The following is a 26,100-nucleotide window of genomic DNA, read 5'->3' as shown; positions in this document are numbered from 1 at the left end:
TCACTGACACCACTGTAAACCTGGCACTGGGTTGGACTGCAAGCTTGTCCCCCTCCCGGCCAGGGGAGGTGGGTGAAAACAGTGCCTCGCCTCTCAGCGGGGAGAGGAGAGTGGGGTGAAAGCGGCGCAGACCCCAGCGCTGCTCCTGCTCTGCTGGCTGCCTTGGGCTGGCAGCCCCAGCATCTTCACTCCTAGATGTAAGTGGTTGGAACGGAGCTGGGGACAGGCAGCCCAGATGTGCCTACCTTTCAGAGGCAATACAAGCACAGTACAGTACAGTATTTGCTTCTTTTTCTTTTTTTGTCTCCACTGCTGCCTGATTGATTACTTCTGGTTTCACATGGTGTCCTGTTGACCGGTCCGTCCATAACTCTGGTGTTTGGATCTTTGAGGTTCTACTGTATTTACCTTCCTCCCAGATGGATTCTAAAGCTGTAATGTGCTTTGAGATCCTCCGATCGACGGGGCTGGGGAAGGATAGCGCTACTAGTATAAAAGCACCACGACTCGGTTAGCAGTGTCTGTTTAAGTGAGACTTGGGCCTGGGTTAGCTGGGGTCAGCACCTGAGCTGTCTTGACAGGGGCAGAGGAGTGCAGGGCTGGAATAGCAGGGGGCTGTGGGTCAGGGCTGAGGGGGATCCCTGGTGCTGTGGAGGGGAGATGACCCAGGACTGGAAGAGCAAGAGGCCTGTGGATCAGTGCTCAGGGGCACCTAGGGTGACTAGATGTCTCGGTTTTATAGGGACAGTCCCGATATTCAAGGCTTTGTCTTATATAGGTACCTATTACCCCCAACCCCTGTCCCGATTTTTCACACTTGCTTTCTGGTCACCCTGGAGGCACCGGTAAAGCTATTTATGTGTGGGGAGGCCAGAGATGGACCCACAGGGGCGATGCAGGTCAGGATTGAAGGGCAGCAGCAGAATTGTGGGTGTGTGCCTGGGGGAGCCCAGGGATGGGAGAGCTGGGCGGCTGGGGGTCAAGATTGAGGGGCATCGGCAGATTGATGTCTGTGTGGGGAGCCCAGGACTGGGGTGGCTGTGGGGCTGTGGGTCGAGATTGAGCGGCATCGGAGGTGGGTGGAGGGGCCCAGGGCTGGGATGGCGTTTGACATGCCCATCTGTTTCTGTGACCCAGCCCTACTCAGTTTCATTTGTGTCCTGATAAATCTAACTCAGAGCTGCTTGTGCATGTGATTCCTCCCTGCTGTGGAGCTGTTCAGTATGTCCTGGTCGTTAGCTCCTGCTTGGGCCATCAGTCTCTTGCAATATTAAAAAGCGGCTTCCCGACAACTTCCCTGCTGCAGCCTGAATCCTGCCTGGGCTTTTATTAATGGCCCTTGCTTTTCCAAGCAGTGAGTTCAGCAGCACTTAGTGAATCAGATGCCTCCCCTCCCAGGCCTCCCCCTCCAATTAGCTGCTTCTCTGAGACAGTTTGCATCTTGCCCCTCGCTGGTGGAGATTAATGGACAGGGAATCCTCCTGGACAACCGGCTAAGACACAGAGTGTGAATGAACAGCAGGCGTCCTGGATGCACGAGACTAGGTGAAATCCACCCACTAGGGGGCCACTTCACCCTGGTGAGGTTGAGCTCCCCAGAGACCCCCCCAGCTCCACAGGTAGACCATGCTGCAGAGGAGCTGCCCTGGCCGCCCCCAGCCCCACCCTGATTATCTGGGGACAGGCTGTGCAGCTGCAGCAATGGGGTTGACTCAGTGCTTGCAGCATGCTCATCACTGGTGTCTGGGGAGTGCAGGGGCGGCTCCGGGCCCCAGCACGCCAAGCGTGTGCTTGGGGTGGCATACCACGGGGGGGCGCTCTGCCGGTCGCCGGGAGGGCAGCAGGAGCTCCGGTGGACCTCCTGCAGGCGTGCCTGCGGAGGGTCCGCTGGTCCTGCGGCTTTGGTGTGCCACCGGAGCCGTGGGACCAGCGGACCTTCCGCAGGCACGCCTGCGGGAGGTCCACAGGAGCCGCCTGCCGCCCTCCCGGCAACTGGCAGAGCGCCCCCCGTGGCATGCCACCCTGCTTGGGGCAGCGAAATATCTAGAGCCACCCCTGGGAGAGTGGCACTGCATGGGGCCCTTTCACTGAGTTCCTCTCCACAGCCCTTGACCTGGCCTCGGCACCAGGACATCACAGGGACTCATGACCAGACAGAGCTAATAATCGTCAGCCGCATGGTGGGCCTGCAGCTTCTCTCAGCTGGCCAGTAACACTTCTACCAGCCCTGTGCCCCCTACCCCACACAGCCTGGGAACTGAGCAGCAGCCTGAGGCCTTTACAAGGAAGACTTGCCAGGGGATAGGGCCCTAGCCTGAGACTTCAGAGCCTGGGTTCAAGTCCCTGCTCTGGCAGAGACTCCCTGTGTGACTGTGGGCAAATCACTCAGCCTCCCTGGGCCTCAGTTTCCCCTCTGCCCAGCGGCCTGGCGGGTTGTTAGGATAAGTCCAGTGACCTGCTCAGACAGTACAGAGATAGGGCAGGACAAATAGTGAGCACAACTTTAGCTGGGCAGTGTTGCTGAGTCAGCACACAGAGCCCCTGTGCTGGGAGGATGCAACATCCCCCCGGTTCTCAGTGGGCCAGACTCCCCTCTGAGGTGGGGTCTGCATTGCCACCCACCCAGGGAGATACCTGCAGCAAAGAGGGGGATATGTCCTGCTCTGCAGCTTTCAGTTCCCATTCAGGGCTGAGTCAATCTATTTTCCAGCCAGCCACGCTCCACTGCCTCCTGGGCTGGCCCTGCCAATGCTGGGCGGTGATGGCTGGCTCCAGGCTCCCTTGGGAGCATGGAGTCAGGGGAGGGTTGCACCAGGTCTGGTTCCAGGCCATATCATGACCTTAAGGTGAAAGGCATTTGGTTCTTTTCCCGTTCCCTCCAGGGCAGCAGCATCTCCGGGATTTTCATTCGTTCTCGGACCCACGAGTAACCCACGCTCTGCCTCCTGGCTGTGAACTGGAGCCGGGGTCAGGCCTGGAGGGAAACCCATACACCAGTGCAGTTGACAATAGGCTCATCCTCGACCTGCTGACAGGGGCCATCTTCCCTGCCCAGGAGAGCTGCAGAGACGGCACCACCTGTTTAGATTTTACTCCACTTGCCTGAACAGGGAACAGTCTGCCCCCCAGATGAGGGCAGGGCCACAGGATCCAGAATTTCTCCAAGCCCAGGGCACAACTGTTGGCCCTACACAGAGTAGGGCCTGGAAGAGGGAGTTCCTCTGCATGCTGGATTGCCCTCGGGGGTGAAAGTAGCACAGGGGTGAAAGTACCGGTATAGGGGTCTGGCTCTGGGCCCCTTGAAGGGGTGGGTCCTCGGGCAGAAGGGACGACGGGGCTGGGGGTCAGCCTTCCCTGGCCAGCCCATCCGTGCTGCCTGGCCAGAGCAGCCCAGAGCTCTGGCTGCGATTTAAAAGGGCCAACAACTCTGGCCGCTGCTGTGGTAGGGTGGTAGCAGCAGCAGCAGCCGGAGCCCCAGGCCCTTTTAAATTGCCGAGCCCTGGGGCAACTGTCTCTCCGTGCCCCCACCGGTGGCCCTGCTGGGGGAAGGGGAAGGGGGAGAGCAAAAGGGGCAGTGCATACAGGCTGCTACTGGCATCAGCTTCTTACCGGTTGCAATACCAGCCCACTTTCACCCCCACTTTCACCTCCAAGAGGCCGAGGTCTGACCAGGTCCCCCCGTCTTGGGATCGAAGTGCTGCTCAGGCAAGCTCTTCCCAACAGGCCTCACTCAAGGGAGACAGCATGAGCTGCGCTGATCCATGGAACAGGTCTACCACATCTCTGCCCCTTCCTTCAAGCAGCTGGGTTTGGGGAGAAGGTGATCCATCCCCTTGTCCCTCCTCTCCGGGGGCCAAGATGCGGCGAGAGAACACAGAATGCCATCCTGATGCCGTGATGGCAACAGTGCCTTGCACTTACATGGCACTCCTGGCTTCAGAATGCTGCATGCCCATTAGTTAACCCTCCCTCTGCTGCGAGATGGGTGTGATTTCCCACTGTACATGTCAGGAAACTGAGGCAGGGAGTGGCCTCAGTAGGCCCTGAGGTTCCAGAATGAGTCTCTATGAGAGCTGGGATTAGAACTCCCTCGTTCCTGGCTGCTAGCCCTGTGCTCAGGCTGCACTGCCTGCCTGCACCACAGAGCAAGGGCCATGTTTCATATTGACAGACCATCCGAGGTCAGGGGCCCACACAGGTGAGACAGGCCCCACCCTGCAGAGCTCACAATGTATGTAGACAGACAGAGGGCGGGAGGGGAAACAGGCACAGATGAGGGAAGGGACTTGGCCAAGGCCCGTGGCAGAGCCGTTGCCAGTCTCCTAGTTCCCAGCCCAGCAGAGCATGCTGCCTCCCTGGGCAGTTCTCTCTGTAATGCCAGGCACATGATGGGGCCCTGGCAGATCGTGTGCGGGCCACATACCTTGATTAAGTGGCCATTAAATGGCACCGTTTCCTCCCTCAGATCCCACTCGTTCCCCACGTCCAGAAGAGCACTCAGCTGGCAGTGGATAAAGTGCCCTGAAAAGAGGCACCTGTAAGGTCACTGGTGTGGCAGGCAGAGGAGCCATCGGTCTCCCAGTCACAGCCTCCGCACCCTTGGGGAACTGCCCCCGGCTGGTGCTCCTTTGCCCTACCGGCCCCGTAGCACAGTGGCTCCACTACAAACATGACAGCGTCCTGCTGCACCGGGGCCCTGCAGAGCTCGCAGCAAGCGCCGCCCCAGCTGAAATCTCCCTGGCTTGGGCAGCAGCAGTCTCACGTCCTGTGGGACCAGTAACCCCTCTCCCCGGTGGCCAGGCCTCAGAAGGACTATTTAACATCTCACAGCCAAGGCTTGCAGGACATTGGGCGTAACTCTCCACTGTCCAGGGAGGAGCAAGCTGAGCTGTGCCTGAACATCCCTGCTTAGCGCAGGCCGGGAATCCACTGGCCAGGGGCTCCCTGCCAGATCACTGGCCTGGGAGAGAAGCGGGAAAGGCATCTGTCATTCCCCCCCCCCCGCCCCCATGCCAGCTAGGGAGTGGGAAGGGGCTACTGCAGAATGGCCAGCCCCCCGGACAGAGCTGCCCAAGCTGCCTGTGATCAGCCTGGCCCTGCATACTGCAGCAGGGCACAGACACCCACAAGGCAGAGGGAGCGTGGCAGAAGGAGCCATAGGTGCTAAGTTTTACTTCTTCCCAGGGGTGTTCCACCCACACTCTGCCCCAAGGCCCTGCCCCTGCTCCACCACCTCTCAAGGCCCCGCCCACTGATCGCTGCTCTCCACCCTCCCCCCAGCCTCTCCCTGAGCCTCAAAACAGCTGTTTGAAGGTGCCAGCAATCAGCTGTTTGGCAGTGCCACCCAACAGATGTGGCTGGTGGGTGCTGAGCTGGAGCACCCATGGAGTCGGCACCTATAGAAAAGGTGATGGGAGAAATGGAGCAAAGCAGCAGCTAGGCTGAATCTTGAGGATGGCTTTTCAGGCAGTGAGATGCGTTAGGCTGGAAGCCATCTCCCTGGGGGAGAGGTGAGAGCCCTAGTGCTTGGGCCATTTCAAATGAGACTGGACAAAGCCTTCAGGAGGGAAGATCCGGATCCTCAGAGGCATTTTGGCTCCTAACTTCCATTGGAATCAAGGGGAAAGAGGTGCCTAAATACCCCTGAGCCACCCTAGAGGAAGCTGTGAGGGCTGGCAGTGGGGGGCTGTTTCCTCAGTGGGCTTGGTTTGATTATGCCCATGCTCTGCCTGCACATGCCCAGCACTCTGCTGCCTGTGATGGCAATTCCTGGTTACATTAGGGCCAGATTTTGGAAAGGTGCCTTCCCTTGATGTGGAGGCAGTTCTGGATAGGGCCATGTTTGGGGCCCCTGTTCTGCCAACATTCAGGCTGAGGTCAGCGAGACTGCTCCTGCGGGTGTGCCTGCAGAGTCGGGGAATGGTCTAGGGGAGATGGGGCTGGATGGGGCCTTGGGTTCAATTACTAGCTCCATCACAGCCTCCTTGGGTGAGTTACTTCATCTCTCCTGAGCCTTTGGTCCCTGTCTGTAAAATGAGGACAATCCCTTGCCTACCTCCTAGGGCAGTTGTCAGGGTAAAGTGCATGAGGTCTGCAGATGCTACAGAGATGCAGGCAACTTAACTGAGTTTGTGTGTGCAACCAGGTACTTAGATGTCTCAATGGCCTATGTTACACTCACAGAAAAGGCACCTGCAAAGCTGGCTGTGGTGTATTGAAAACTGGGTTACAATTACAAGCTAGCACTTTAAGTTTTGAGGGGTTTCCTGGTCCTGCTTGCAGGCTAAGGTGCTGTGCAAGGAAGCATGCAATTTGGGATTTTCAGCGGTCAGTCTGCAAAGAGCCATCATTGAGCAAGTAGGGTGAAATGTGCCTCACCACCTGAGGGAGCAGCCTGCTTTGTCTCTCTCTGGCTTAGGTTCTTGTGCGTTCAGATTCTGGATTTTAAGAAATAAAGTTGTGGTACCTTTCAACCTTCCAGCAAGGAAGTGTTCTGTTTGTATCTAGCATCTCTGTGTGCCATGAACAAGAGGGGCCTGGGATGCAAATCATCTCCTCACTGGGTCTAACTCGTGATAGTTTGCTGGTGATGGGGTGTGGATGGCTAACGTTTAAGTGCAGTCCCTACACACTGTTCAACTCTGCAGGGCTGTGGAAGAGATCTCACCCTACTGGCTTTTTGGACTTCTGGGAATGTGCTGCTTCTGGACAGATGAGAGATCCCATAAGAGCAGCTGAATGAGGGGTGGGGGTGGAGGACCAAGGGGATCCTGGCTCCTGCAGCATCTCCCTCCTTCCTGAGCAGAAGGAGACTCCCATTCTGGTAGTGAAACACTGAAAAAGTGCAGCCGGGCCTCCCCTGCAAACAGGCAGCAGAGCTCTGGTCGGCATGTATTAATTGATCTGCAGAAAGGAGTTTATTGGCAGCTAGAGCTGGTTGGGCAATGGCCAGGGGAGGGATTTTATAAACACTTTCCCCTCGCTTGTTCAATCCAAATTTCAAATGTTGACAAGGGTTTTCCAGCTTTTGACAGACGCTCCTGCAAACAAATAACATAAAGGCAGAGAGAAATGTAGGTGACATTTTGATGGACTCCTCCCCTCCCCCATCTATTTTCTTACCAGCTGGTAGTTTGGGTTTTGGGGGTTTTGTTTATAATTCTGGGGGAAAACTCTTGTCTGAAAATCCAAGGACAGGACATTCTGAGCACTACAGAAATGAAGGACAGTGGCCAGTACAACTAACCCTCCCACCCACTATGTCCTGTTATCCTTGGCCAGGTCCCTGGGTGGGGCTGTGGCAAGCGGTCCCCTCTCTGATCCTCCAGCTCTGCAGAGCCTTGGCATCTCAGGGACAGCACTGCTTAAGGCTGCCTCTTTGGTAGAGCTGCAGAGAGCAGCCGGGCTGTGTGGAGAGGGGCTGCAGAGAAGGAATGAGCCCTGCAGATAACTGCCAACTCTAATGCAAGTGAGATGGTGCAATATAGGCAGGTAATCCCCCACCCACTCCATATGGCATGCTGTCCCCCTCTGGTGGTGGCAGAGCCATGGAATGAGGTTGTTGAGCCTCAGCTGACAGAGCAGGGTTTTTTAGCTCAAGGCAGAAGAGGTTCTGGGTTTAAGATCCAGAGATGACAGGTTCGATCCCTGTGGCAGCTGACCCACCTAGTGGTGTGGTGTTACCTCTGTAGGGGAATGGCTGTGCCAGTCCCTGTGCCAAACTTCTGAGCATGCTCACACTGAGCTGGATCTTTGCAGGAGCCTGAGCAGAGGGCAGCTGAGCCAAGTGCTGGTGCAACCAATAAGAGCACTAACCCCATGACAAACAGTAGGACCTGGACCATCGCTGAGCTCTGCAGCTCCATGGGGTGAGCCCAGTGGCTGGGGCTGCCGGACACATCCATTCTCATTTACCCTCCTGAAACCAGATTAAAAAGAAAATTCAATTGTTCCTAATGCCTTCCCCAAATGGCTAATTTATATGCTAATTAGTGAGATAGGAATTGATGAAGCCTGGTGATCAATATGGGATTGCAGACGCTGGGTAATGAAATTCATTCACAGCCGCACTGGCCGTGGAAATGAAGCAATTATGCAAAATAAATGGAGATGCTGGGGAGATGGGACTGGGTTCATATTTCAGTTGTGTTCATTCCTTCTCTCTTCCAGCCTGGCTCTGAATGGGAAGTGTGCCCTTCTCTCTTCCAGCCAGGCTCTGCCCTGAGGGCAGCCTCTTCTTACTGGCTCTGAATGGGAAGTGTGCCCTGCATTCCATGTCCAGTGGGAATTGCTGGAGGAGTCTAGGGCTGATGGGGCCACTGTGCTGCACTGTCAAAAGGAGACAGGATCAGCTAGTGAGTGATGATCCTGAGGTTAAAGCACAGAGCTTGGAGAAGGGAATTCAGGATTCAATCCTAGTTTGGTCCCGGGCTTCTTGGGAAGTCGCCAAACCTCTCTGGGCCTCAGTTCCCCACCTGTAAAGTTGGGATAACGATCCCGACCCAGCTCCCATGGGAAGAGGCGTTGCAGTGCTGAAGGCATTATGTGCATACAGTGATTTGCACGCTGCGTTATTGTCGTCATGCCAGGCAGTGTGAGCATACAGGGACACTGGCCCTGTAGAGAGGGCAAAACACAGGCACTATCTCTAGAGCAAGGTTGACCCTGCATAGAGGATCAGCATGTAAACCAGGAGCAGGCTACATTGTGCCTCAGACGCTGAAGGTACTGAGGGCAGAATCCGGCCCTTGGTTTCCTCCTGGAGAACTCAAAGGCAATGAAAAGGGTCTGTAAAGCAGGCCAGTGAGGGGGATAAGCGGAGCTCAGACCGGTGAGGGGCGAGTGGGGCTCAGGCTGTGAGAGGGGCGAGTGGGGCTCAAGCCAGTGAGGGGCGAGCGGGGCTCAGGCTGTGAGAGGTGCGAGCGGGGCTCAGGATGTGAGAGGGGCAAGTGGGGCTCAGACCGGTGAGGCGCGAGCAGGACTCAGGCTATGAGAGGGGCGAGCGGGGCTCAGACTGGTGAGGGGCGAGCGGGACTCAGGCTGTGAGAGGGGTGAGTGGGGCTCAGACTGGTGAGGGGCGAGCGGGGCTCAGGCTGTGAGAAGGGCGAGCGGGGCTCAAGCCAGTGAGGGGCGAGCGGGGCTCAGGCTGTGAGAGGTGCGAGCGGGGCTCAGGATGTGAGAGGGGCAAGTGGGGCTCAGACCGGTGAGGCGCGAGCAGGACTCAGGCTATGAGAGGGGCGAGCGGGGCTCAGACTGGTGAGGGGCGAGCGGGACTCAGGCTGTGAGAGGGGTGAGTGGGGCTCAGACTGGTGAGGGGCGAGCGGGGCTCAGGCTGTGAGAAGGGCGAGCGGGGCTCAAGCCAGTGAGGGGCGAGCGGGGCTCAGGCTGTGAGAGGTGCGAGCGGGGCTCAGGATGTGAGAGGGGCAAGTGGGGCTCAGACCGGTGAGGCGCGAGCAGGACTCAGGCTATGAGAGGGGCGAGCGGGGCTCAGACTGGTGAGGGGCGAGCGGGACTCAGGCTGTGAGAGGGGTGAGTGGGGCTCAGACTGGTGAGGGGCGAGCGGGGCTCAGGCTGTGAGAGGGGCGAGTGGGGCTCAGGCTGGTGAAGGGCGAGCGGGGCTCAGGCTGTGAGAAGGGCGAGTGGGGCTCAGGCTGGTGAAGGGTGAGCGGGGCTCAGGCCAGTGGGGGGCGAGTGGGGCCCAGGCCGGTGAAGGGCGAGCGGGGCTCAGGCTGGTGAGGGGCAAGCAGGGCTCAGGCTGGTGAGGGGCAAGCAGGGCTCAGGATGTGAGAGGGGTGAGCGGGGCTCAGGCTGTGAGAGGGGTGAGTGGGGCTCAGGCCGGTGAGGGGCGAGTGGGGCTCAGACTGTGAAAGGGGCGAGTGGGGCTCAGGTTGGTGATCGAGGTGAGGCAAGTGGGCCTCTGCTGAGATGGTGTCTGCGTGACCTGCTCACGCTGGCAGTTGAGGGCCTGTGGCAGCACCAGAGAGCCTTGAGCAGTGAATTCCCCTGGGTGGGTGGCTAGCTTGGGCATGCTTGAGTCGGCATGGTGGGCACTCATCCTGGGAAAAGGGCTGGGTGATGTAAGGGGTCTTCTGCAGCCTCAGTACTGTGATGTAGGTCAGGCTTGTGCTAGGCCCAGCCGGGAAGCCTTTGTGTGGGGGCGCAGTCTGTTATGGGAGACATGGACCCCAGGCCTCTATGTGCCTGCCAGGGCTTATCTGAGCATCTAATGTTTCCCCTGAGAGGAGGCTAAGCAGCCTAGATGACCCTGCAATTTCTCCAAACTATTTGCATGAAATACTGCTGGCGAAAAGCCCAGCCCCTGATTGGTTGTTGCTAGGTAACGTCATAATCATCAGGAAATTAGGCTGTTCCCCCCCCACCTTCGGAGTGTGTGTGCAATTGCAGGGCTGTGCAGAGACAGGCTGGGGGGAGGGTGTGGAACAAAGAGAGATCAATGGGATGGTGTAGTGCATGTGGACTCCGTTGGCACCCAACTGCATCCTCCAGCAGGACACGCTGTCTCGATCCCAGGCTTGTTTCCTCAGTAAAAGACAAACCCTGGTGGTTTGAGTTGCCAGCAGCCAAGCCCTGCGCTGCAGAGATGAAGCTGGAGCATGGATCTTCAAAGGCAAGTTTGACATTTGAGGCGGCATTTGAGGTGGCGTTTGTACTGTGTGCGTGGCCATGTGCCCGGAGATAGGGGCGTGCGCTGCAGACAGGGGAGCAGATAAAGGAGAGTGAGGAATAATGGCATGTTGGCCCGGGGGCAGGGCTGATCTGTGGGTGGTAATGTTTCCATTTGACTCTGGCTCATAAATAAACACTCACTATCTAAAACGGTGCAGGCAGCTGGGTGGAAAACTGAGTCCTCCAGTGGCTTTCCTGTGGCGGTACTTGGGCAGTGGAGTATTAACAGCTTTGCCTTCTGTATTGTGTCACAGGAGCGCGTATCTGGGATTTGTGCATGTTTGTAATATAGATCATTGAAGACCATACCATTTAGCGCTTTAATAGTCCTAGACATTTTCCACGCACGGTACAAATATCTTCCATCCATCAGGCCTTTTTTAAGCTGGCTTCCCAGAAGGCTTGCCCTCTTCTAGGGAGCACACTACACTCCCTTCCCTGCTCTGGGCCCCCAAGCTCTCCGAGCCTTTTCAAGCTGCCCTTCACCAGAATTTGAGCCCTGGCTTCCCAGAAGCTGTCATGGCCATCAGTGGGTGCAATAATTTGCCATAATCAGCAGCTCGGGTAGCTGCTCAGCTGTGCCCATGGCGGAGATGGGCGCAGTAATTGCTTTTTGCATAGCGTGCATAGCCTGTCAGATTGATTACCCCTCCTGGGGTCAGCCACTCCGCTCTGGCTCTATTCCACATGGGCCTCTTTGGAAATCACTCAGCAATAACTCCAACTGACTTTCCTCCCCACTCCGCTCCCGGCTCAGCTAATCTAATGTTCCCATTAAGGTTCCAGTTGGCTTTTTAATTCTGTTTAAATTTAAAAGCTGTTCACTTAATTTGAATGGGGAATGAATTAGCCTATCTGAGGGGGGCCTTCGGTTGGCTGGGGATAAACTGTGACTGCCGGCATGGGGGGACAGAGAGCAGGGTCCAAAGGGGTGATCAGCCAGAGCTGCTAAGAGCTGAAACTGGGCCTGCCCACCCCACTCCTGCTGCTGGGCAGGGCCTAGGAGACAAGGATGCAGAAAGGACAGGGCAGCCTCTTTAGCCTAGTTAATCTTTTGTTGTGAAAGGCAGCTGTGCTAATGAGGAGGCTAGTCTGGTGGTTACAGACCCTTCACTTCCTGACTCTGCCAGGAACTCCCTGTGACATTTGTCAAGTCACAGCATCTCTCTGGACCTCAGCTGTGTAGTGGGAGAGTGTCTGTCCAGCCTGGTCCCTTTTTAAACTCACTGGGACAGGTGTTCAGGTGTCTACAGACAGGCACCGGGTGAGATTTTCAAAGAACCTAGGCCTAGAGCCTCAGAGGTATTAAGGGGCCTCGCGACCCCTGAATTCAATGGGAATTAGGGACTTCCCCACCTTTGAAGGGCCCTGGCTTCTCCTGCGAGCTGAAAAATACAACCCTGGAAGTGTCAAAGGCAGAAGAACCCAAGTAGCTGATTTTTTGGGCCAGTCTCTCAGTTCTGCGGGTGCCTGATTGGTAGTTTCCAAACCCTTTGCCATGGCACTGTTGCTGGCTGCACAGAGAAAGCCATTGACAGGGCCCAGCAATGAGTGTTGTTGCTTCTTGAATACCCAGGCACTGCACTACATATTCCTGAGTGCAAACCTACTGGCTCATCATCTCTTAGCAGTCTATTTACATCTGCACGGGTTAGAGCCTGGCTGGAACACCTTGAGCCCCAAAACGTGAAGTAAATTGAACTGATTGTCATTAATATCAAAAAATTAATCTATTCCCTGGTGCTGGAGAATGGTGTGAATTGCCCGCCTGAGGACACCCGTCTTGCCATCCTCAGAGTTCTCTGGTTCACTTTCTCCCATTGTTTTGGTTCCTTAATCTCTTGGGGCTCAAAATCTCAGTGGCAGATTTTGTTCACATGCTAGCACTGGAACGTGAGGCAGCACATGTGTCTGCCCTATTCAGGGGTGTCAGAGCCAGTGCATCCCCGGTACAGGCTCGGGGAGCCCCAAGAGTTGTCTTAAATTGCATCCCTGCCTCAGTAGCTCCTGTAAAGCTGTGCATGGGCGCAGAAGGTCCACTCAGCCACTGCCACACCAATCTCCTTTCCCTGGCTCCCCCCCCATCCTGTCCCAGCTACCCCCCTGCATAGGGCTGCTGTTGGCAGAGCTGGCTCTGCTCCACATTTAGGAGCTCCCTGCACTGGGGAAATTCCCAGGGGGAAGCCATATGCCTGCTCTGTGAATCTGTTTTCTCTCTTTGGCCCAAGCCCTTAGTCCAAATTCTAGACCTAGCCTGGTTGTTTCTGTTGAGAGGAGAAATTGATGCTACAGGTCACCTCTGAGTTTTTTAGTGTAATCTGGTTTATTTACCAAGGCTGTTCACGGTCCTGTTTCCGTGAACACAGGAAGAACAAACATCAGCAGTTTCCTTGCTCAGAAATTCCTGAACCTGCCCCTGCAGCCAGTTCTGTGCCCAAGAATCCCTGTCTCAGCTTCCTCTCAGGGTCCCTTTCTGTCATGGAGTGTAGGGGAAACTAGGCCCTGCACCCCTGGCTCCTGCTATTCACCATGACTCTCAGCCAGCCAGTAAAACTGAAGGTTTATTAAGACGGCAGGAACACAGTCCAAAACAGGTCTTGCTGGTACAGACAACAGGACCACCTTTAGTTAGGTCCATCTGGGGGCCCCAGGGAGGCCACAGCCCCACTGGGGAGCCCAAGCCCCATCGGGGCACCTCTCTCCATTTCCCAGCCAGCTCCAAACTGAAACTCCCTCCAGCCATCTCACTCAGCCTCCCCCTGTCTCGTCCCGCAGCCTTTGTGTCCTTTGTCCAGTTTCCTGGGCAGAGGTGTTACCTGGCCTCCAACCCCACTCCTGGGTTCTCATGTTACATGCTCAGGTATCCTCCCTTCCCCAATGCAGGCAGTCCCAGCAAAACTCCCCTGCAACCGTCCCAGGTCAATGCTCCCCACTCAGTATTCAAATAACACATCAAGAACATTCCCACTTCGTCACACTCTCACAACTGCTTCTGCTGGCTTCCTGTCTCCAACGCTCATGGCCTGCAACTGGACCAAAGCCCCTGCCTGTGCAGCCAGCCCATAGTTCAGCTTCAACCAGCCGTGCAGCCTGGGCCTTGGGCAGGAACCTTCATTCTCTGCAACTGTCTTTGCTCATGAAGAGGCCCAATTGATGTTTCCGTGGAGCCTGGAAGAGAGTGCTTGGCACACATTGCCTCTAACGAGGTCTGTGATTGGCTTTGGATCCAAGATGGCAGCCATGAATGCCTTTCAGCATGGCAGATCCCCTTGCACCAACCTAGGGCCATTGGGAAATGGTGAATGGGCCCCTGAGGGCCTGACTTCCAACTGCCCTGCACCTTGTGTTGTTGTTTACAGTCACCAATGCAAAGGGGATGCATGTTGCCTCACCAGAGTGGTCGTAAGATCAAAGGGCACTGATCCATAATGACCATATCCCCCGTGTCTCCAGTCATGTGGGATTTTCTTGTTTGTTCCTGGCTGGAAAGTCCAAGTCTCTCTGGGGCCTTCCAGGATGGGTGGTGAGGCACTGGCCAGAACAGGGGCGCTCCCACAGACCTCTGGGTGAGGGCAGTTACTGACAAATACAGAAGTGTCCCTCCACAGCATGGGAGATGGCATCATTTGCAGCATTTCGTTTCTCGAAGTAAAGTGAGCGACGCATGTTAGCTTTGCAGAGAGCCGCTGCTATGGCCTTCATTTGGAGAATGGATACGTGTGTGCGCGTGTGTACCATGGATGCACAGTTGTGACTCCTAGTTAATGGACATGTGGTCCATATCAGCTGTCTTTTGACACCCTCCCTTAATTGTCAATGGGTATGAGCTATTAATGCACTAATGATCAATTTAGGGCAGAAGAGTTTTTCAGCAGAGTTTCCAGCTCTCCAATATGTAGCTGAGAACTGATGAGCTGTCATTCAGGACCCTTTCCAAAATTTTGAAAAGAAGAGTAAAACATTTCCAGCCATTAGAACAATTTCTATCCCTCCACCCTCCCTGGTCCCACCTGCTTAGAATGACTCAGGCATGGGATACAGCTGAGTACAATGGGCCAGAACCCCTCCTGGTACAAATCAGTGTAATTCCATTGACTTCAACACAGCTAGGATGATTTACCCCAGCTGAGGATCTGGCCCAAGTGTGAATCAATGAGCTGTTAACCCTGCTCGCGTTCAGGGTGGTTCAGTGTCAACAGAGCTGTCGGTGACAGATTTATACGTCCACCAGGTTGGTGAGGCAGCACTTAAAAGTGTAAGGATATAAAATGGACACAGAGAAGGCTGAATTGTGAGAGCTGTCAGGCTGCCTCTTCCATGCACGGGGAGCATAACTATTCCTCAGGCCTCTGAATCGACTGGGGACCTTAAAGCTCTCCACTGAGAGAAGTAAAGCAGTTTCTAACTGAGCCATTGAAGTGATCCAGTGCTTCTGGTTTATACCAACATTTTCAAACCTGGGTGGCAAAAGTTAATCTATATTTAGGCACCAGGTCCTGGCACCCACTGCAGCCCCTTGTCATGGCCCTCCTGGCACCAAGGGGCCTTAGAGCTGGCTCACCTGGCCAGCTGGGGACAGCCCTGGCAGTGCGGAGCCAGCGTTCACATCTCCCTTTACAGCCTGCATTGGAGGGCGTCTAAGGCAGGGCTGTGGGAGCGGCATGGATGGAGTGTTAATCTGTAGCCAGTGCAAGTTAGAGCAGCCACATGGCTAGTCTAACTTGTGCCAGGGTCTGAACCAACCTCCTGGCCCCAGGATCAGAGAGTCACAAAAGCCACAGGACTGAGACCCAAGCATCTGAAATCAGGGGCTGATTTTGGAAATGTGGATATTAATTTCCAAGAACTAGAAAGCCAAAGTTTTCAGTGACTCAGCAAGAAGCCACTTTGCTTCCAGCAGCAGAAAACTGTAGGGAGCTTGTTAAGGTCAGTGAGGGCCCAGATCCTGCTCCCTGGGAGCTGATCAGCTCCATGGAGCCCCTGGGCTGCCTGGCAATGAACAACCAAACCGCCATTAAACCATGCATCCAAAATGTACCAGCCTCCCAGACTCATGGCCCCACCTCAACTGGTGGGAATGGCTGGAGCCCATGTTTTTCTCTGTCACCTCCAGAACACGCTGGGGCAGATGGGACAAAGCGCCCATCAGTACACGGCTCCCATGCACCCCAGCCCTTCTGCCCCCCAAACTAGCAGGGTTGGGCGTGCCCAACAGATACCACTTGGTGCGGGGCCAGTGACTGGCACTAGGGAGGCCATCAGTATCAATTTTCCTGCAGGAAGTGAGTGTGTCTGCAGCACTCCATCAACCAGGAGTCCTGCAAGGTCAGTGCTTCCTCAGCAGGTACTGGCCTGCCAGGTGGGAACAGGCATGTATGGGGAGTATGCGTGCATGTCTCCTAGCACCTAGGCTTGTGACAGGGGCCAGATCTGAGTGTGAATGTGTGTGTAAGACCTGTGGGGTGAGTGTCGGTGTCTATCCATGTACAGTTGGGGCAGGATATGGTTCTATGGTTCTCTGCTGCTTTGAGCATGGGGGTGTTGTCCGTCATTGGTGATTTTGTGTGTGTGTGTGTGTGTGTGTGTGTGTGTGTGTGTCAGTCTCCCAGGTGCAGGGCATGGCTCCGTGTGTGTGTCTGTCTCCCTGTCTCCCAGGTGCACAGTCACGGCTCCATGTGTGGAGGGGCCTGCTTCTCACATCAGTTCAATGTGATGTTATTGGCACAATCACACAGGCAAGAGTTAAAGTGTGAGAAACGAGGTGTGTTCCAGAGGTGCCTAGGCTGCTGGATTGAGCACTGATCCTGGGGCAGGGGCCTCTGCTAGAGCTGGGTGACAAAAATGTGACAAATTATTTCTCTATTACAAAAGGCCATTTCCCTGGAACTGAAATGTTCTACGAAAATGGAGCAGTTTTGACAAACTCTTCATTGGGAAGGTGCCTGAGGGCCAGGATGGAATTTCTGGTCAAATCACTGGCCCAAGTGGCTGACTCTGGGCCATTTGCCTGGGCTGTGGTGGACCTATGTCAAGGCCCTGCTCTCAACCCACACATCCTAACCAAGTAGCCTACGCACTTGGCTGTTCTGGGGAATCCCACTTGAGGTTTTGGTTTTTTGCAACAAAATTTGTAAGGTCTCAGTTTGTTCCATATCAGAATGAAAGCATAAGTTCAAACCCTTGGCATTTGTCACACAACAGAATTGCAGCGCATGCCATCTCTCTCCTCCTGGCCGGGCAGAGCTTTTCCCAGCATTGGCTGATGAGACAGCTCTGACTCGTGATGCTCTGAGGCGGAACCTCTCTCCCTTTGCTCCCTCGTGCTTGGGGCTCTGAGCAGAGAGTCTCTGTCGTGGTCTCTCCTCAGCCCCGGCTACAGTCACTGCTCTCGGGGCTTGGGGTGCTGGGTGCTGTGGGCTTCCTCAGCGCCAGCTTATGGTGAGAGATGCTATATTTGGGAAGAGTCTGCCATAGTTTCTCCATGTGCATGTGTCTCTGTGTGTGCATGTGTGTTCATATTACCATGTGTGTATGTGTGTACACATCACTGCATATGTTTGTATTGCCGTGTGTGTGTGTGTCTCTGATCCATGTGTCTGAGTTCCCAAAGGGATGTATGTTTCTCTCTGTCACCTTGTGAATGCCTGTGTGTTTCTCTGATCCGAGCATGTGTGTCTCTTTACTCTGTGTGTGCTGGGGAAGGGGCTGCCTGTGCCTTTCCCCTCAGGCAGCTTATTACACTTCACCACCACACACTGCTCTTGTCCCTCTCTCTATCCTTCCCTGTCTTGGTGAGCCATTAGCTAGGCGCCGTCTGTCACTAACTGTTTCCAGGCAGCCAGTGGCGCAGTGACTGACACTCCAGGCAGGACTTTTTTTTAAAGCTGTCCACGTTGTCTTGCTCCTCAGAGTCCAGTCAGCTCCAGTCTTGGTTCTGGACCAAGGTTTGGGTGGGGGAGTACACACAGCTACCTGCTGTGCCCTCCCTGCCTGCCCAGCTGCCCCTGTGAGGCTGCAGTCATTGGCCTCATCCACTTCCTGGAGGATTTAGGGTCAGGGTTGATCTGATTGACTCTTCCCCGGCATGGCCCCCACCTCAAGGGGTGGCACTGGCCCTTCCTCTCAGGGTAGTGGGGGCTGGTGCGTTGAGCCTAGACCTCAGAGAGCCTGATTTCTAACCCCAGCTCTGCCACTGACTCCGTGTGGCCTCAGGCCAGTTGCTTGATGGCTCCATGTTGGTTTCTCTCTCTCATCCACTGTGTAGGGGGCTTGTGAGGGTTAATTAGCCAGTGTCTTTGCAAATAGTTTGCATGCCAAAAAAGAAATTAATTGAGGGCTCAGGTTGCTAAATGAATTGATATAATCTTCATGCAATCTCCATAATTACTGCATGGCTACTAAAAACAAACCAAGCATCAGAAAGGCAGGAAGTGGGTTGTTAAGGTGATTCCCATCATCACTAATAGTCCATTGACAGTGTGTGATAATGTATGTGGCACTTTCCAACACCAGCTGTAAGTGGGACCCAGGTGCCTGGTAAGACCTGCTGAGCACTCTCTGTTTCCATTGGAGTTCAGGGCTATCAGCAGCTCTGGGGAGGTGCTCAGCACCTTGCAGGATCTGCCTCTGAGAGCGTAGAGTCTGGGGTATGAACAGCTCCCTGCTGGACTGTCTGCAGGATCGAACCTGGGAGCTCTGGATCTAAAAGTACTGTCTTTGCTACTGTTGCTGGAGCTACATGGTCTCGTACTGCTAGGGAAGGCACAGTATTGCACTGATGAACTGGTGCGGCCAGTTGAGGGGGCAGAGACCCATCTGGGGTAATGGTTAGAGTATCTGTTGCATGGGGAAGGGCTGACAGCTGGTTTTACACTCTGCCCGTCCCCCAGACAGCAACGGGGACAGGAGAAATCCCTCAAAAGGAGTTCTGAGAATATGCTCCAGTTTCTTCACCCTCCATGGAGCTGAGAAAGTCTGTCAGAAAAGGGAGTCTCTGCTTTTCATTTCTGATGATGTTCCTGAGCCTTCCCTTCCTCAGGCACTCTGCAGGAGAGAGTCCCTCTCTGCCCAGCCACCCGCTCCAGCTCACACAGATTGTCCTGTCCTCTCTCCCTACCAGGCATTAGTATCTGATCTAAGAAATGGAATTACTGTTAGGGCTCCTCGACAGCTCCCACAAGAGCAAGGAGACAGCACCCGAGGTGGGTTTGGACTGTGGGGGAATTTCGGGAAATTGTAGGTTTTCCAGGAAAGTGAGGACCAGGAGCCTTTGTCTAGAGCAGAGAATAATGGGATCAGGAGTTGGGCAATCTCCTCCACCTCAAATTCCGCAGATGCCTTTTGGCCCTGAGCTAAGACCCCCCCTACTTCTCTGTCTGAGGTTCTCCATGCACAGCTCTGCCGCTGCTCCTCAGTCCCATTGCAGGGCCTCCATTCTGCTAGTCCAGCCCAGACCCATCCCCCTCACACCCCAGTTCTGCTAGCGCCCCTCAATCCTGACTCCCAGTCCTGACCTACAGCACCCTGCTATCTCAGCTCTGGGCTTTCCCTGCCTTCTGCCTGTGCCCCCACTCCCAACCTGCAGTCCGCAGTACTCCAGCCCTGGTTCTCTCTCGTCCCCCGTGTGATGCGTTGGTGACATGGAAATCAGACCGGAGGACTGCCATTGCAGTCAGTATGGTGAGAGCTAGTTCTAGAACACCAACCAAAGCTGCTTTGTTTTGCCCAGGCTATGGGTGGGACCTGCGTGCCAGGCAGGCTGTGGCACCCAGGCCCGGTTGCCCCAGAGAAAGCTGGTCTGGGAGATCACAACCAGCACTAACGACTCTTGGCTGTGATTAAATAAAATGAGAACAGATGCCCTAGCCCCTGGCATGAAGGAGGGATGGGGGGGTTCCTTCCAGGGTGGGAGCCTTTTATCCAGGGCTGCTCGCCAGGTGCTGCCCGTCCGACCCGAAGCCTCTTGTTCTGACATTCCCGGGCAGTAAGAAATGCAAATGTTATTGCTGCTCGCCCCATCCCGGCGGGCGTGTTTCCTGGCCAGGTCCCCGAGCCAGCCAGGCCCCCCTCCCCCTGCCCCATCCCCACCAGGAAACGGGACCCAGACCCCGGCTGCCTTTGAAGTGTGTTTGTGCAAGGAAGCCAGCAGGCCTGCGCCCCTTGTTCGGGGGAGGAGCCGGGCCGCGGCTGGGGAGGTGTGAGGAAAAGGGTCAGAGATGGGGAGAGACGCAGCCGGGTAGGCGCTGGCTGCAGGGATCAGGGCTCCGGTGAGTGTCGTCCCTCGCGGTTTGCACGGTGCTCAGGGACATGTCCTGGGGTCTCAGAGCAGAGCTGGAGCCAGGGGACCTAGGGAAGGACGTCTGGAGGGAGGGGACTGTGCGGGGACCAGGCCTGGGAAGGTCTGCAATAATGTGGGGAGATGGGGGCTGGGATGTTAGAAGGTGGTGGGGGGAGGGGGGACTTGCAACAACTGTGTGGATTCTGGGAGGAGGGAGCAGGGAGCTTGTCCCTGTCACCCACAGCTATGGGGAAAGGCGCACTTCGAGGCAGCGACTAGGCAGGCCTGGTTTTCACATGTGGATCAACACTGGGGCACCCACATCACTGCATGGCATGTACGCCAGCTGCTTGCGCCCCCCCAAGGATCAAGGTGAGCATCCAAACGCAGGGGGTGTGTCAGCCCCCCCAACATTCCTCGTTCCAGCACCTGTGGCCCTGAAAGGTGCCCACTAGTGAAAGGACAAGCAAGGGGGAATGAGCAAGTGTGTTTCTGTATATTTGTGTGTGTGTGGATATGTATATGTGTTGTGCACATCCTTTGAATAGAGATGAGCCTCTCAGAACCTGGAGAAAGTCTGGAGCACTGGCCTGGCTCTGACACTGAACTGGGACCCAGGGAGCTGGCCTGTGAGACTAGAGCCCTGCGGCAAGACAACCCATACAAACCACACATGCACGCTCATCCCCAAACATGGCATGTGCACTTGCTTACCCCCCCAAACACAACGCATGCCCATACACACTCACAAACACACACAGCTGCGCTCACCCCCCAAAACAACGTGCACACACACACTCACAAACACCCACACATGTACGCATATGCTCACCCCAAACACAAACCACACACACACACACACAGACCGTCACACACACACACATGCTCACGTGTCAGCATCCACAAACCACACACACACACACAGGCCCATTTCTTGGGATCTTTGCTCCAGTGTTGCTGGCTGCAGGTGCATTCTCAGGGAATGAGTATTTACCTGCCCAGCTCCCCAGCTGGAAAGGGTGGGAAGGGGCACTGGGGAGAGCAGGCCATGCCAGCTGGGGCGGGGGTGTGCCATGCAGTCGGATGGCAACACATGGAGATGGTGAGAGGGATTGGTTTTCCAATGGACGTGAGGCGTGTTATTGCATTAGAGACTCTCGTGAACACACCAGCACCTTCCCAGGGGACTGCCAGGTCAGCAGCAGCTGTATTTACCATGAGCACAACAGGTAAATTGGGGCAAGGGGAGAGGCTGGGTGATGGGGAGTAGGTGGGGCTGTGAGATGGGGAGCTGGAGAGGACGTGTCTCTCACTAGGCCAAGACTAGATCCCTGTGGCAGACACTGCTACCTGGCTGGTCAGAGCTGTTTCTTTTCCCACTGGCAGGCAGTGCCAGCTGCAGTGAGCCCTGTCCCAGTTCCCAGCCACAGAGCCCCTGGAGTGGAGTTTGCTCTGCCCTCATGCACTGGTGAATTCACAGCGTGGCACTGACATTTCACAGGACAGCAACCAATGAGGGGTGGTGGTTAGTTGGTGCCAGGCTGAGAGCTCTGTCAGGCTGCAGTAAGAGAGGGATGGAGCCGCCATCTGGGCTGGGCCAGCAGAAACCTTGTGACAGGCAGATCCACGGTACACAAAGATCCACTGCCCCCTTGAAGGACCCATGGCAGATCTACGGGACCTTTGTGGGGGGCAGAAACAGAAATCCACACTCAGGAGCCAGCCTCCCTCCCTGCCAGGAAGGGGTTAATGCTGGGGCTGGTGCGCCCTGGCAGGCGCTGGTAACCCTACACTAATTCCACTCCCCTGAACAGAGCCAGGCAAGGTGTCTCTGAAGGGAGCAAAGGTCATGTGTCAAGAGGGCTCCAGCAGAAGTTTCCTTTACCCTCCTCCAGTCAGACATGGCCCCACTCCTAGCCCCCAATCTGTCTATGGGACAGCGTCCACCTGCTGATCTAACTGCTCCCACCTTGCTAGAGGGCTGGGGGGGCCATACTTTGGGTACCCCCTGGAAGGAAAGGGTTAAGGGAATGTCCTCTTCCTCCTCCTGCTTTCCTCTCTTCTCCCCAGTGGGGCAGTGTCTGCTGTCCCTGCCGGTGGGAGCTGGGCTCAGTCCCCAGGGTGTGGGGTGGGGAAGTCTTGGAACAAAATGGGGCATGGGGCTTGTAAGCAGGGGCCCCTCTCCCCGGATGAATGCCGGGACTGTGTGCGTGCTGCAGGTCCTTTGGAGGTGTGCCCATCCAGTTACAGGTGGGGCGTTCCCTGGGCTGATGCCGGGGCTGTCCGTGCTGTAGGTCCTTGGGGGGGTGTTCGAATCCAGTTACAGGTGGGATGTAAATCAGTGTTGCTCCATTGGATTAATGGGCCAGATCCCCAGTGGGTGTGTAAATCAGCACAGCTCCAGTGAAGCCAATGGAATTAAACTGGTTTACACCAGCTGGGTGTCTGGCCTGATGACACTGAACTCAAAGGCCATCTGGATTTGGGGAGAGAGAACCCTTGTGCTGGTCATGGTGAATTGCTTGGGCTATTGCACATCTCCCATAGCCAGGGTGGGTGGATCAACCCTCCTTCCTGCTGTGCCTGCCCTTCTCTGGGGCGGGCATTTGGGAACAGGGCAGGTTGGGGGCTGGGAGGGGGACCAGGGCATCCACCCCACTTTGGAGTTAGCAGCAGAGCAGCCAAACCATTAGAGCCCATGCAGACATAAAAATGTGGATCCGCAACCTGCAAGATCAACGTATGATCTGTCCTGTGATCTGCTAGCTGTCTTTTACCTGTATTTGAATCCACAGCAGCAAGCCCTCTCCCAAGGGCTAAGCAGGGTGTGTGTGTGTGTGTGTGCGCAGGGGGGGCTTTCAGGGAAAAGACAGCATGAGGGTGGGGACTGGGGGAAAGGGGCAGTGTGGGGGCATGGTCTTGAGAAGGGGTGGCTTGGGGGGGGGCAGCTGAAGTGGAAGGGGTGTCCCATCGCATGCTGCTCCTGGGGCTCACCAGCGACGGAACATGGCAGCAGCAGTGCGTGTTGCATCACAGTGGGGCAGAGGGGTGGGGCGCCAGGGCCCCGCCCACTCCCAATCCCTGTGGCCAGGAGTGGGCCCTGCTACCCAGGAGCCGGCGGCCAGGCCCAGGACTGGGAGCACAGCCAGTGCTGCTGGGCCAGGCCATGGTCGGGATGCTGGCACTGCCCGAGGGGCCCAAACTGCTGGATAGGAAGTGGCGTGGCAAGTGGGTCCTAGACAGCCACGACTCCAACCTGCTGCCCAACCCCAGCCACTGGCTGCTGCTACTGACCCTGAGCGTACTGTGCCCCCCAGGCTGCCCGAGCTGGACCCTGTGGGCCAGGCACTGCTGGTGAATAGAGTTGTATCCACATCCAATCCACTATCTGCAGAAATGGTCTGCGGATGTCTGCAGATTTGCAGGGCTCTAGAGACCGTTGCTCTGGAAGTCTCTCAGCTGGGTTTAGTCGCTTCCTCTGTTCGATATTTATGAGTGCCTGGGTATTTGTAGCTGCGGTGCTGGCACTCATGGAACCGTTCAGTCTGTACTATCGGAGGTGTGTGATTGGTTGCCCCAGTCACATGACAGTTTCTGCTCCATCATTGGATGGCTGAAAGTTTTAAAGCAGGAGCATGAGGCTGGCGGATGAAAATTGCGCGCTAGCATGGAGGGCAGAGCCATTGGTGTCAATGTCAACTTGCCAGCGCAAGAGCAGTGAATAAGGAGAGGCAGCCACACAAGGGGAACAGCTGATCAACAGCTGCATGGATACAGGTGCCGACTTTGTCATTTCCTGGGAGGTGTTGGACCCCACTCTGCCCGAGGCCCGCTTTCACTCATCCTCTTCCCCCAAGGCGCCAGCACACCCTGCTCTTGCTCCGCCCCACCTCCCAGCACCTCCTGCACGCCATGGGACAGCTGATCGTGTGGAAGGCGCTGGGGGGAGGGGGAGGAGCTGATTGGCAGGGCCGCCAGTGGGTGCTCCAGCCCTGGAGCCTTTGCAGGATTGGCCCAGATTTGGCACTGATTGTGTTTGAGTTGAAATGGACAAGGAGGGAAGTGGAAAAGGGCAAGTGGGGAGGCCTCTGCTGAGTCAGTTAATTCACTTCGGCCCCTGCTCTGGTGCAGACACTGATGAACCTGTTGGGGATCCCAATGCGATTCTGCAGCAGCGAGCATGGTGTGAGATCCCTGCCTGGGCTGCCAGATACGCAAAGAGAGCAGCAAGGTGGGTGCCTCCTGCATTTCTACTGAAGGGCCAGGAGATAACCGGGTATGGGGTCAGTATGGGTCCAAAATCACATATCCCAGCACATTTGAGGTGCACAAGCAGGAGAGGAAAGAGCATGTTTGCATTTCTCCAGCTGCTCCTGCAGCCCATGTCCCCATGGTGTCTGAGCACCTTGCAGTCCCTGGGGGGTCAATTCTTGCTGCGCCCTACATGTGGGAAAGGATTGTCCCCATTCCACAATGGGAAATTGAGGCCCAGAAAGGCTCAGTGAGTTGCCCGAGAGCCCACAGCTCCATGGCAGAGCTGAACCCAGAGCCCCTGGGTCCAAGCCCACTGCCTTTACCATGGGATGAGAAAGGCCATTAAGCCATCATGTCCACCTGCTCCACCGAGGCTAGCTCATCCCGAGGGCTGTATCCAGCCTAGCTCTAGATGTCCTGATTGGGGGGACTCCTAGCTCTCCCCTTGGAGACAATCCTGCTCGATCTATCTGGAAGTCCTCCCTGAGATTCAGCCTTGAACAATCTCTCCCTCCCTTTCCAGGGCTTCCCGCGGGTCCCATGTATCTGGGGTGCCCCCTGCGGAGACTTCAGAACCCAGAGCTCCATGTTCCAACACAATCCACTGACTGGAAGTTGAAGCTGGACAAAGTCAGACTGGAAATAAAGAGTACATTTTTTAACAGTGACAGTAATTAACCATTGGAACTATTTGTCAAGGGTCGTGGTGGATTCTCCATCACTGACAATTTTTAAATCAAGGCTGGATGTTTCTGTAAAAGCTCTGCTCCAGGAATTATTGGGGGGCAGGTCTCTGGCCTGTGTTGTACAGAGGTCACAATGGTCCCTTCTGGCCTTGGAATCTATGAATGTTCACCCAAGTGACCTCTGTGTGGTCCAGTAGCTAAAGCACATGGCTGGGCACAAGAACACCTGTCTTCCCTGCCACCAACTCACCGTGTCATTCCTCTGTCATGGGATAAGAGGGCAGGTCCTCTCAGGATTGGTAACTGGCTAAAAGATAGTTAACAAAGGGTAGGAATAAATGGTCAGTTTTCAGAATGGAGAGAGGTCAATAGTGGTGTCCCCCAGGGGGTCTGTACTGGGCCCAGTCCTATTCAACATATTCCTAAATGATCTGGAAAAAGGGGTAACAGCGAGGTGGCAAAATTTGCAGATGATACAAAACTACTCAAAATAGTTAAGTCCCAGGCAGCTACAAAAAGCTACAAAAAGGGCCTTTCAAAACTGAGTGACTGGGCAACAAAATGGCAGATGAAATTCAGTGTTGATAAATGCAAAGTGATGCACATCAGAAAAAATTATCCCAAGTATATGTACAAAATGATGGGGTCTAAATTAGCTGTTATCACGCAAGAAAGAGATCTTGGAATCATTGTGGATAGTTCTCTGAAAACTCTGCTCAGTGGACAGCGGCAGTCAAAAAAGCAAACAGAATGTTAAGAACCATTAAGGGATAGATAATAAGATGGAAAATATCATAATGCCACTGTATAAATCCATGGTACATCCACACCTTGAATACTGCTTGCAGATCTGATCGCCCATCTCCAAAAGGATATATTAGAAGTGGAAAAGGTACAGAGAAGGGCAACAAAAATTATTAGGGCATTGAACAGCTTCTATGTGAGGAGAGGTTAAAAAGACCAGGACTGTTCAGTTTATAAAAGAGGCCACTAACGGGGATATGATGGAGGTCTATAAAATTGCGACTGGAGTGGAGAAAATGAATTGGGAAGTGTTACTTACCCCTTCCCATAACACAAGCACCAGCAGTCACCCAATGACATTAATGGGCAGCAGGTTAAAAGCAAATATAAGGAAGTTTATTCCACACAATACAGGGTCACCCTGTGGAACTCATTGCCAGGGGATTTTGTGAA

The 26,100-nt window shown here is 55.2% G+C and overlaps 1 protein-coding gene across 3 annotated transcripts in view; it reads left to right on the top strand.

The window, feature by feature from the left end:
- Positions 1-10,527: 10,527 nt before the first annotated feature.
- PHC2 (polyhomeotic homolog 2) overlaps positions 10,528-26,100 on the top strand; it is an 88,296-nt gene continuing 72,723 nt past the window's right edge. Inside the window, exon 1 of one of the 3 annotated variants that reach the window (XM_032798474.2) lies at positions 10,528-10,627. The gene's annotated coding sequence lies outside the window, so the exon portion shown is untranslated. The remainder of the gene's footprint in view (positions 10,628-26,100) is intronic. The other 2 variants (XM_032798475.2, XM_032798476.2) reach the window with 2 other exon arrangements.

Source organism: Chelonoidis abingdonii, chromosome 23, assembly GCF_003597395.2.
Source record: "Chelonoidis abingdonii isolate Lonesome George chromosome 23, CheloAbing_2.0, whole genome shotgun sequence".
In the NCBI taxonomy this organism is placed as follows: Eukaryota; Metazoa; Chordata; order Testudines; family Testudinidae; genus Chelonoidis; species Chelonoidis abingdonii.
Note: the sequence above shows the minus strand (reverse complement) of the source record. Positions and strands in the feature narration are given on the sequence as shown.